General features: G+C 38.8%; 1 long non-coding RNA gene across 1 annotated transcript; it reads right to left on the bottom strand.

Annotated features, from left to right (window-relative positions):
• Positions 1–5,148: 5,148 nt before the first annotated feature.
• On the bottom strand, positions 5,149–11,546 carry LOC139899252 (uncharacterized). Its single transcript, XR_011777399.1, has 3 exons — positions 10,791–11,546; positions 5,631–5,900; positions 5,149–5,481 (listed from the first exon to the last, which is right to left on the bottom strand). It is a non-coding gene; the product is annotated as an uncharacterized lncRNA (long non-coding RNA).
• Positions 11,547–11,579: the final 33 nt, after the last annotated feature.

The following is an 11,579-nucleotide window of genomic DNA, read 5'->3' as shown; positions in this document are numbered from 1 at the left end:
AATACAATAACAATAAATAAAAGTGCTATAATTAGAAGTGCAATTAAATATAAAATAAAGGAAATTAAATATGAAATAAAAGAATTATGCTTATTTAAACTTCCGTAATCATGATGTTTGACGTGTTGATTTTAGTTTTATGCCCATGGGTTAATTGTCCTTTGTCCTGGATTATTTAATATGTCTGTCTGGTTTTTGTCCATAACAGTCCATCAGTCATAAATATAAAGTGCGAGTGTCCTCGTCAAATTATCCTTATACCCGAAGTTAAATATTCCAACTAATTGGGGACTTAAACTGTAACAAGATTTTAATACTTTGTTTAATAATTACACCAGGATGTCGACTGAATGTAACCCAAGGTTTTAATACTTTGTTATCAATTATGCCAAGTGTCCTTGTACATAATTTCACCCCTGTTTTAATAATTCTAGTGCCTATTAATCCATTCCCGTGTCCCGTTAAATGAACGATTATTCGTACATATAAATACCCCGCCCATCGTGTCCGATCGAGTGTATATGGTTATTTATAGGGACGTTCAATTGTAAATCTTTATATTAAAATTAACAAACTATCATTTAGTTAAACAAATATAAACCCCATTAATAACCCATAGTCTAATTTCCACAAGTGTCGTTCTTTTGTCCAAACCCCAATTATGGTACAAAGCCCAATTACCCAATTTTAATATTTTTAGCCCAACATCATGATTACTTCGGATTAAATAAGCATAATAATAACTTAGCTACGAGACATTAAATTAAAAAGGTTGAACATAACTTACAATGATTAAAAATAGCGTAGCGTTACGCGGACAGAATTTCGACTTACACCCTTACAACATTCGCTAACACACCCTTATTATTATAAATTAAAATTAAAATTATAATATAAATATAAATATTATACGTTGAATGAGGAGAAGAAAAAGATGTGTTTTTGTGGTGCACCAAAGCTCAATTTTTATAGGCATGTGGGCTGGAACTGTGCACCATGCGATCGCATGGATTTATGCCTTCCAGGCCATGCGATCGCATGGCCAGCTGGGGAGACTCAAAAGTCTTTGCTTTTTTATGCCGACGGTTTTTAAATATAATATAATATATATATTAATTTTAAGAATTAATTATATATTATATTATATTCATGTGCATAGTTGGCTTGAAATTTTTAGTCCGTTGCGTCGAGCGTTGAGAGTTGACTCTGGTCCCGGTTCCGGATTTTCGAACGTCCTTGCGAATAATTTAATATATTGTACTTTGCGTTTTGAATCTTGTACTCTTGTAATTTTGAGACGTTTCTTATCAATAATTGGAACCTTATTGATTGTATTTTGTACTTTTGAGCTTTTTGGTCGTTTGCGTCTTCAATTCGTCGAATCTGTCTTTTGTCTTCACCTTTTATTATTTAAACGAATATCACTTGTAAATAGAACAATTGCAACTAAAAGCTTGTTTTTCTTGAGGAATAATGCTACGAAATATATGTTCGTTTTTAGCATTATCAATGTATTTTCAGCGTAGTATGTAATTTGATGATTCTAGTCTGTTAGCATTGATACATTATTCTATGTCTGTAATAATCGTACTTCGAACAGGGTATTGTGACTTTGATATCATAGACTAAATGATGTAATATATTCTGTTATGACAACCATGTGATGACTAAATAAGTCATGGAAACTCTGTGCTGATTTGAATTGTGTTTGCAGTTATTTTCATAATGTCAGGTGTTCAAGCTGATCCAGAAAACATTGCACATGAATCAGATACTGAGTCTTCGGGGGGTCCGTTTTCTATTGATCTTCCAGGATTGAAAGCTAACAGTGGTTCCAATCTCACTGCATGTCTCAATGAGAAAGGTCCTAATGCTGGTAAGTACAAGGGTGTAATCGAGTTTCTGAAACGTTCAAGAGTATTTGTAGCTATCTCTATGCCCTGTACGGCATATTACTCACATCGGAGAGAGTTCTGGGAACGTGCAAGAGTTGAGACTGTAGATGACAGGAAGGTAATTATAAGTACTGTTTGTGGTCAGGAGATTCAGATTTCTGAAGATACGATTCGAAACACTTTCTTGTTCGAGGATGATGAGAATATGCCGAAGAAGTTGTCAAAGACAAAGATTACTGGATGTGTGTTAAGATGCAAGTATTCTGGTGATATCACAAGAGCAACAATTAAAAGAAGTGGATTCACTCCACCGTATCGATATTTGTCTCTTGTTGTGCTGAGATGTTTAAGTCCGTTACAAGGAGGTTTTGATGAACTGAGCGAGATTTATCAAGGGATGTTTGCTGCTTTAGTCTTAAAAGCTGATTTCAATTTCTCCGGGGTCATCTTTGATCTACTGGTGGAAAATGTGACGAGCAAGTTATATTTGATTTATCCAAGGTTCTTACAAATTATGATCAACCAGCAAACTGTTGATTTGCCAAGATTGAGGAAAGATGTCATTGATTTGAAACATATGACAGATCTTACTTTCAATCGACTGAATCAAAAGAAGAGTGCTAATGATGGCAAGCTTGTGTGTCATCTTGCAAAAGAAACTTATCAGTGTCCTCCAGGGAAGAAGTGGAGAAATGAAAATAGCTTATCTGATCGAGAACCTGATTTTGAAGTAGCAAATAGTGATGAAGAAGTGGAACAACCAGTGAATACTCAAGCTGCTGGTGGGTTAGGTGCTGGTGGATTAGTTGATGAGATTGGTGATGTTAATCCAAATGTTGGTGTTCAGGAAGCTTCAAGGGGATCAAAAAGGAGATTGGTTGAAGATGAGAGTTCTCAGGTTTCAACTAAGCTAAAATTGAAAAGAAGGTTCAAGCTGGTTTATAAAGATGCTGGTGGATCTTCAGCTGGAACTCAACCAGTGACACCGATACCGCAGACTCAAGGACAACAAACTTCACAACAACAACAACGTCCGTCAACGCAACAGTCACCACTTGTGGTTCAACAGGTCTCCCAAGAGACTGTTTCTACTCCTACTCCGGAAGCTCCGATTCATGCTGGAACTGAAGGAGGTGTTAGTTCCTCGACTCTTCGAAATTTGAATGATTTGTATGTTCAAGCTATGGCTGATAATTTGAGAATGAGGAAGGAAATGGATGAGAAAATTGAGCAGTTGAAGGAGGGGAATCGTGTTAAGTCTGAAGATGTTACAAGGCTATCGTTGCAAGTTGACCTGTTGCAAAGAAAAGTTGGTGATCAATCGTTGTTATTAACTGATGCGAAACGAGAAGCTTCTCAAGCTAAGGAGTTGGCTGCATCAGCTCTGGCTAAGATGACTGCGTGGGAAGAGAAGTTTGATCTGGTTGAGATGACTGAGGATGAGACTGATAACCGAATGGTGGAGGCTCCTGGTTCCTCCAAAGCTACATCACTGTCAGTAATTCCTCTTAAAATTGATTATAATTTTAGTGATTTCTTTTCTAAACAGGATGAGCTCAAGCATTCTGTTGTTTATGATGAACTAGAAGAGGGAGAGATTCCTCACAACCTCTCTAGAGAAGAGCTGGACGAACTGGTGCGTCTAGAGCAAGAGGAAGCTAAAGCTGCTGACGCACAGTCCGACGATTCTCCTTCCGAGGATGAATCTTTTGGCCCAGAGATTACTGAGGATTTGAGTGATAGAGATGTTGATGGTTTGGTTGAAGATGTTACTCATGAAGATTTTCCTACATATCGAAATGATAAAAATGAAGATCTTCCTGTTTTGAGGAGTTGTTTAGAACAAATGATGAACTTTTGGATCGAAAGTGCAAAGAGAAAGAACGAACCGAAGTTTTGCCTGAAGGATTTTTGCCAGTCAAATATCATAAGGAAAGAACTGAAAAGTTGGAAGTTGATTGGAGAGATATCTTGAGGATTAGAAAGTATTGTGAAAAACCGAAGCTTGAGCCGAAATATTTGAAGATGATTAATTTGAGAAAGAGTGCAAAAGGAAGAATTCTATCATGGGCTTACATTGAAGAATTCAACATGTTTGCAGTTAAGCGAGAATTTGGCGTTGATTATTTCAAACATGGTCACGAATTCAAGTCGCTACCGTACTTTGAGCTAATTCAGGCTAATTCAGATTGCCAGGTTGAGGATGTTGTATTGTGGAATGAACGATCGATCTTCGTTGTTGGTGAAGAAGATTCGAATTGCTTTTAATTCTCCGAATTGGGAAGGTTTTAGACCACAGTTTTCTAGGATAAGTTACAAAGTTGATCCTAGAACTGGTGAATCTCGAAGGATTGTAAAGTATAAGCGGGCAAAGACTATGAAGAAGGTACCATTGAGGAAGTTGCCGCAGAATTGGGATCAGAGGTTCAGATGGTGGTTTTACGATGATCGTTTTGAAGAAGCTGTGATTGTGTTGGATAAGCTAAAAGAAGATGATGTTGAGTGCATTCGTGTGTTGGATCCGATTTGGTTGAGAAACTGTACCGAGGCTGATATTTTCACGTTGTATTACAACCGTATGCTCTATCGTCGAGAGAACAGGGTGCATGCTGAACAGTATGTTAAAGTAGCTAAGCTGTGCTACTTGAACAACATGGTAATCGATCCATACGAATAAATTGGATGACGACTGAAGACTTTTGATATAGAACTAGGTCTTAGGGGGAGTTTGTTAGTGCATAATCCCAAGTTTTATTTTGTAATGAGTTCTATTCGTATTGTATTGTCTATTTCAGTCATGTGAGGATTACGTCATTAGTACAATGTGTTTGGATTGTTTAATATGATGACGTGAAATGGTTCGAGCAGTTTGGTTGGCTGCTCAGACCATCGACCGATGGTAGAGACCATCGGTCGAGGGACTATCACCATAGGCCGAAGGTCCCAGACCACCGGCCGATGGTCACTGTGATTATATATAAATACGGGTTTTGGGTTTCATTATTAGGTTACACACCCCACACCCTCTAGCCGTTGTTTATTGCTGTGATCCTTGTCCCAGACCAAATCCCAACCGAATACAATCATCTAGGCGTCGTTTGTATCAACATATTGTTGGTTAGATCGATCCCGAAAGTGTAACTCATATTCGATTCACCCTAGTTATTGTTTTCCGCCTTTAATCTAGGTTCTACGTTTGATGTAAGATCCAATTAACACTTACACAAAGCATAACCTAACCGGAAACTGAACCCTTTTGAATGGGACTGTACATTGTTCGTCACTTGAAGGTTGCAAAGGAATCCTGTGGATAAAGACCTGTTTACCCGCGAAGTCTCCAAAGGTAATTTCAGCGTATATGACATTTCTTTTTAACTCTCTACAAATTAATCTAGTTCCGTTGCATAGTCCCTCGTTAGGGCTTAAGTTTCTTAACATTATGATAGAAGCGTTTACTTTTAGCAAAAGCTTATGAGGTGGCATACCTTTTGGTGTTAGTGAATGCAAGAGGTCTTCATATTGAGTCTGATAATTTGGATCTATAGTTTCATCAAAACTGATGTACTCTGTCTCTTCACCTGGAAACCTAACAATCAGTATGTTGTTAATGTCATCAACGAAAGTATTTTTAGTTGTCAAAATTAATGGCACGATTTAAAATTGATGCATTAGTTATTGATTGTAGATTAATGTTTGGATAAACGTAGTCTATCAAAGCATTTAGTGTGTTATTACTTTGGTGGGACCTGATGAGCATGGAGGATGGAAGTTTGACAATGTCATCAGTTGAGGTAGTTGTACCGTTGCCAATCTCTAGAAGAAATTTTGTGAAAAAAGGATCTAGTTTGGCTCGCATGTTTTCTTCCAAGTGTAGAATAGTGAGCATTGGCCACAAAAAAGAATTTGTTAGACATGCAGCTATTGTTTCTGCCTTAGTTCCTTTGGAAACTACCGGAAGTGTTTGCCTAAAATCTCCACCGAGAACAACAATTTTACCTCCAAACACTTCCCTGTTGGAAACTAAACTTGATTGTGGGCTATTTGTTTTGGATTTGGGCTTGCAAGTATACAACTATTTTGGATCAAGATTATAGCCCATTATGTAGAAACTTCTTGTAATATGTAGTAGTGAAAGTGTGTAGAATGTGTGTAGAATAATCTTGTAACATATCTAGGTCTAGAAATACTAGGAAATATCTAGATAGTAGTAGATGATGGAGTGATCTAGACTACTCCATTGAGTAGTATAAATAGAGGGCTTCACCCCTCATTTGTAATCAAGTAACAAAGCAATTCAATAAGCAATAAAAGAAGAGTTTTCAAGATCAATCAAACTTCTAAATTATCAATCCTCTCTTCCATAAATAATATACACATAACCTCCTATTTCTAACAAATTGGTATCAAGAGCTTGGTTCAACAAGATGATGGCCAACAATGTCATCACGTTTCCTCGCCTCACAAAGGATAATTATGATCGATGGAGCATCCAAATGAAGACCTTCCTAGGTGGACAAGACTTATGGGAGATTGTGGAGGAAGGCTATGAGGAACCTGCACAAAAAGGTCCTCTCGGCAAGGAGAAAAAATTAATGAAGATGAACGATCAAAAGGCTCTTTCCATCATCCAACAAAGTGTAGATGATGGAGCTTTTGAGAAAATTGCAAGTGCAACCACCGCCAAGAAAGCATGGGAGATCTTGGAGAATTCTTATAAGGGAGTTGATAAGGTGAAAAAGGTTCGACTACAAACACTACGAGGTGAGTTCGAATCCTTAAATAAGAAAGACTCAGAATCAATTTCTGATTATTTTACAAGAGTCTTGGCGGTTGTCAATCAATTAAAGAGGAATGGCGAAACTGTAAGTGATGTGAGGGTCATTGAGAAAATTCTTAGATCATTAGATTCAAAATTCGACTATATAGTCGTAGCCATTGAAGAATCTAAAGATCTAGAATCAATGACTATCGATGAACTCATGGGTTCACTACAAGCCCATGAAGAGAGGTTCAATAAGAATAATAAGGAGCCATTGGAGCAAGCTTTACAAGTAAAACTGTCTTTCAAGGAAGAGAGCATTGAAAAGACTCATCAAACGAGTCAACGAGGTCGTGGTCAAGTACGTGGCCGAGGACGAGGACAAGGATATATCAAACGTGGAGGTTATAGTTCTTACAGAAATGAAGAAAGAAGTCAAAATTTTCACCCGACAAGAGGTCGCGGGAGAGGCTACACAAGTAGGAGGCCAAGGTATGACAATTCTCAAACCAAATGCTATAATTGTCATAAATTTGGCCACTATGCTTCGGAATGCGAGAAATCAAACAATTACGTGCAAGAAAGAGTAAATTTAGTGCAAGGAGATACCGAAGCCGTGAAAAACACTTTGTTACTAGCATGCAAAGGTGAAGATAACGGAGAATCAAATTTGTGGTATCTCGACACGGGTGCAAGCAACCATATGTGCGGTGACAAAAACATGTTTGTGGAGTTAGACGAGGTAATTAGTGGAAATATCACCTTCGGAGATTCCTCTAAAGTCCCGGTTAAAGGCAAAGGTAAGATTCTCATCCGCTTGAAAAATGGAAGGCATCAATTTATCTCTAACGTGTATTATGTGCCTAATATGAAGACGAATATACTGAGTATTGGACAACTCTTAGAGAAAGGCTATGATATTCACATGATAAATCGTACTCTTTCTTTAAGAGACCAAAAAGGAGGTTTGATTGCCAAGGTGCCAATGTCAACGAATAGGATGTTCATGCTAAATATTCAACATGACATTCCAAGATGTTTAAAAGCATGTTTCAAAGATAATTCTTGGCTTTGGCACATGAGATACGGGCACTTAAATTTTGGAGGCTTAAAATTATTATCAAGTAAAGGAATGGTGAAGGGTTTGCCTCCAATTAATCATCCGAATCAAATATGTGAGGGATGCCTTCTGGGAAAGCACTTCCGAAACAGTTTTCCAATAGAGGCTTCTAGTAGAGCGAAGAAACCTCTAGAACTTATTCACACGGATGTGTGTGGACCCATCAGTCCACCGTCTTTCGGTAAAAATAGATATTTTATTCTATTCATTGATGATTTTAGTCGAAAGACATGGGTCTATTTTCTAAAAGAGAAGTCGGAAGCTTTTGGAATGTTCAAGAAGTTTAAAGCATTTGTGGAGAATCAAAGTGGTCTCACCATAAAGGCGTTGAGATCCGATCGTGGAGGAGAGTTCACATCCAAGGAATTCAAGAAATTTTGCGACAACAACGGGTTACGACGTCCTCTAACTCTTCCGTATTCACCTCAACAAAATGGTGTTGCGGAAAGAAAAAATAGGACCATTCTTGATATGGCCCGGAGTATGTTAAAGAGCAAAATGATGCCTAAGGAGTTTTGGGCTGAGGCAGTGGACTGTGCGATCTATCTATCAAATCGCTCGCCCACTAGAAGTGTCAAGAACAAAACGCCCATTGAAGCTTGGAGTGGAAGGAAGCCCGGCATCTCACACCTTCGAGTGTTCGGAAGTGTGGCATATGCTCATGTGCCAGATCAGAAGAGGACGAAGCTCGATGATAAAAGCGAGAAACTCATATTCGTGGGTTATGACTCAAGTTCGAAGGGTTACAAGCTATACAATCCCAAGAATGGTAAAGTAATCTCAAGTCGAGACGTGGTGTTCGATGAAGAAGCAACATGGGATTGGAATGTTCCCGAAGAGGAGAACTACGACTTTCTCCCTTATCCATTCGAGAGTACTGCAAAGAACGAAGAATATCTAGAAGTTCAAGAACCTTCTAGTACACCATCTCCGCACTCTCCACATACTCCAACCACTACACCTAATGAAGTGACACCAACATCAGGAGGAGAATCAAGTAGGCTACAACATCACACAAGGAGCATTGAGGAGTTGTACGAGGTAACACAGCCTATGGAGGATCTATCATTGTTCTGCCTTCTTGCCGATTGTGAGCCAATAAGCTATGAAGACGCAACAAAAAGCCAAAAGTGGAAATGTGCTATGAACGAAGAGATTCAAGCAATCGAGAAGAATAATACGTGGGATCTTGCCACACTACCAAAGGGACATAAGGCTATTGGTGTAAAATGGGTGTACAAGGCCAAGAAGAATTCCAAAGGTGAAGTTGAAAGATATAAGGCAAGGTTGGTGGCGAAGGGATATAGTCAACGAGCCGGCATAGACTATGACGAGGTATTTGCTCCCGTCGCTCGTCTAGAAACTATAAGATTGATAATCTCACTTGCGGCTCAACATAATTGGAAGATTTATCAAATGGATGTCAAATCCGCGTTCCTTAATGGCCACTTAGAAGAAGAAGTCTATATAGAACAACCTTTGGGATACATCGTGAAAGGCCAAGAGAATAAGGTGCTAAAATTGAAAAAGGCCTTATACGGGTTGAAGCAAGCGCCTCGGGCATGGAATAGCAGGATAGACAAGTATTTCCAGCAGAATGACTTTACGAAATGCCCCCATGAGCATGCCCTCTACACCAAAGTTAGCAATGATGGAGATGTTATGATTGTGTGCCTATACGTGGATGACTTGATATTCACCGGTAGTAATCCTAAAATGTTTGAGGAGTTCAAGAAAGCAATGGTTCGGGAGTTCGAGATGACCGACATTGGACTTATGGCTTACTATCTTGGGATCGAGGTAAAACAAAAGAAAGAAGGAATATTCATATCCCAAGAAGGTTATGCGAATGAGGTGCTCAAGAAGTTTAAGATGAATGACTGCAAGTCAATGAATACACCGGTGGATTGCAATCTCAAATTGTCAAAAGATGATGAAGGATACTTGGTGGACCCAACAAAATACAAGAGTTTGGTTGGAAGTCTGAGGTACCTAACCTGCACGAGGCCAGATATTCTCTACGGAGTTGGACTAGTAAGTCGATACATGGAAGCACCTACAATAAATCACTTGAAGGCGGCCAAGAGGATACTTCGCTACATCAAAGGTACGATTGACTATGGCCTGTTTTATTCGCCTTCTGAGCACTTCAAGCTAGTTGGATACAGTGATAGTGATTGGGCTGGAGACATAGATGATCGTAAGAGTACGAGTGGTTTTGTGTTCTATATGGGAGATACGGCGTTCACATGGAGCTCGAAGAAGCAACCCATTGTGACTCTGTCAACGTGTGAAGCCGAGTTTGTAGCAGCAACATCGTGCACCTGTCATGCAATATGGCTCAGGAAGTTACTAAATGAGCTTAAGTTTTTTCAAAAGGAAGCTACAGAGATATATGTGGATAACATGTCTGCGATTGCTCTAGCAAAGAATCCAGTCTTTCATGATCGAAGCAAGCACATCGATACGAAATACCATTACAACAGGGAGTGTGTTACAAATAAAGAGGTGCAGATAAAGTACGCGAAGTCACTTGACCAAGTTGCTGATATTTTCACAAAGCCTCTAAAACACGAGACGTTTCAGAGATTACGGAATATGCTCGGAGTAACGAAATCAAGTTTAAGGGGGGCTGTTGGAAACTAAACTTGATTGTGGGCTATTTGTTTTGGATTTGGGCTTGCAAGTATACAACTATTTTGGATCAAGATTATAGCCCATTATGTAGAAACTTCTTGTAATATGTAGTAGTGAAAGTGTGTAGAATGTGTGTAGAATAATCTTGTAAAATATCTAGGTCTAGAAATACTAGGAAATATCTAGATAGTAGTAGATGATGGAGTGATCTAGACTACTCCATTGAGTAGTATAAATAGAGGACTTCACCCCTCATTTGTAATCAAGCAACAAAGCAATTCAATAAGCAATAAAAGAAGAGTTTTCAAGATCAATCAAACTTCTAAATTATCAATCCTCTCTTCCATAAATAATATACACATAACCTCCTATTTCTAACATTCCCGTGTGTCCATTAGATCCTGAAGTAGATCATTTAGAGCCTCGATGGCGACTCTTTTTGCCATAGGGGCCTCGACCCATATGATCCACTTACATTCTTTTATCAAAGTTGCTAAAGAGCTCTGTTTGCTTACCTACAAACCGATCCCTCTGCTATATCGAGCGGGATTTTGAATCTTGAATGAGCAGTTCGACCGCCCGGTAATATAGATGCAGCTATACCTGATGTTGCTGTGGCTAGTGCAATATGGCCACTTGATATGATTTTTGCGAGTAATGCTCTATATAAGTAAGTCTTTCCAGTACCACCAGGACCATCTATGAAGAAAGCACCGTTTCCATTCGACTCTACCTTACCAATAATTGTTTGAAATGCAATTTTTTGTTCATCGTTGAGATTCAATATTGCGCCTAAATCTTGTTCTGAGACAATGATGCTCTTCTCAGCTCTAATCTCTCTTGTTTGGTCTTCAAGTTCTGCATATGAGACGTCCGTAGGTATCAGACTAAAATCGTGAATGTTCTTCCCCATGGACCTCAGAAAGTCATTGATTTGTTGCAGCGCAGTTCTGGTAGCCTCTCTGCGTATCATTTGGTGGCATGTTAGAAAGTCTTCGACCATATGATTCTCGTAGGCAACCCACAATTCTCTAGGATTATTTGGACATGCATAAACAAGTAGAGTGGCAAAAAGTCGTCTTAATTCGTAAGGCATGTGGAAAACAGAAGCTTCTTCTAGACATAATTGTTGGCTGTTGTCATCAGCTAAGTAAACATTGAGGCCTCA

Source organism: Rutidosis leptorrhynchoides, chromosome 3 (assembly GCF_046630445.1).
Source record: "Rutidosis leptorrhynchoides isolate AG116_Rl617_1_P2 chromosome 3, CSIRO_AGI_Rlap_v1, whole genome shotgun sequence".
NCBI lineage: Eukaryota > Viridiplantae > Streptophyta > Magnoliopsida > Asterales > Asteraceae > Rutidosis > Rutidosis leptorrhynchoides.
This window is presented reverse-complemented; position numbering and strand designations above follow the sequence as displayed.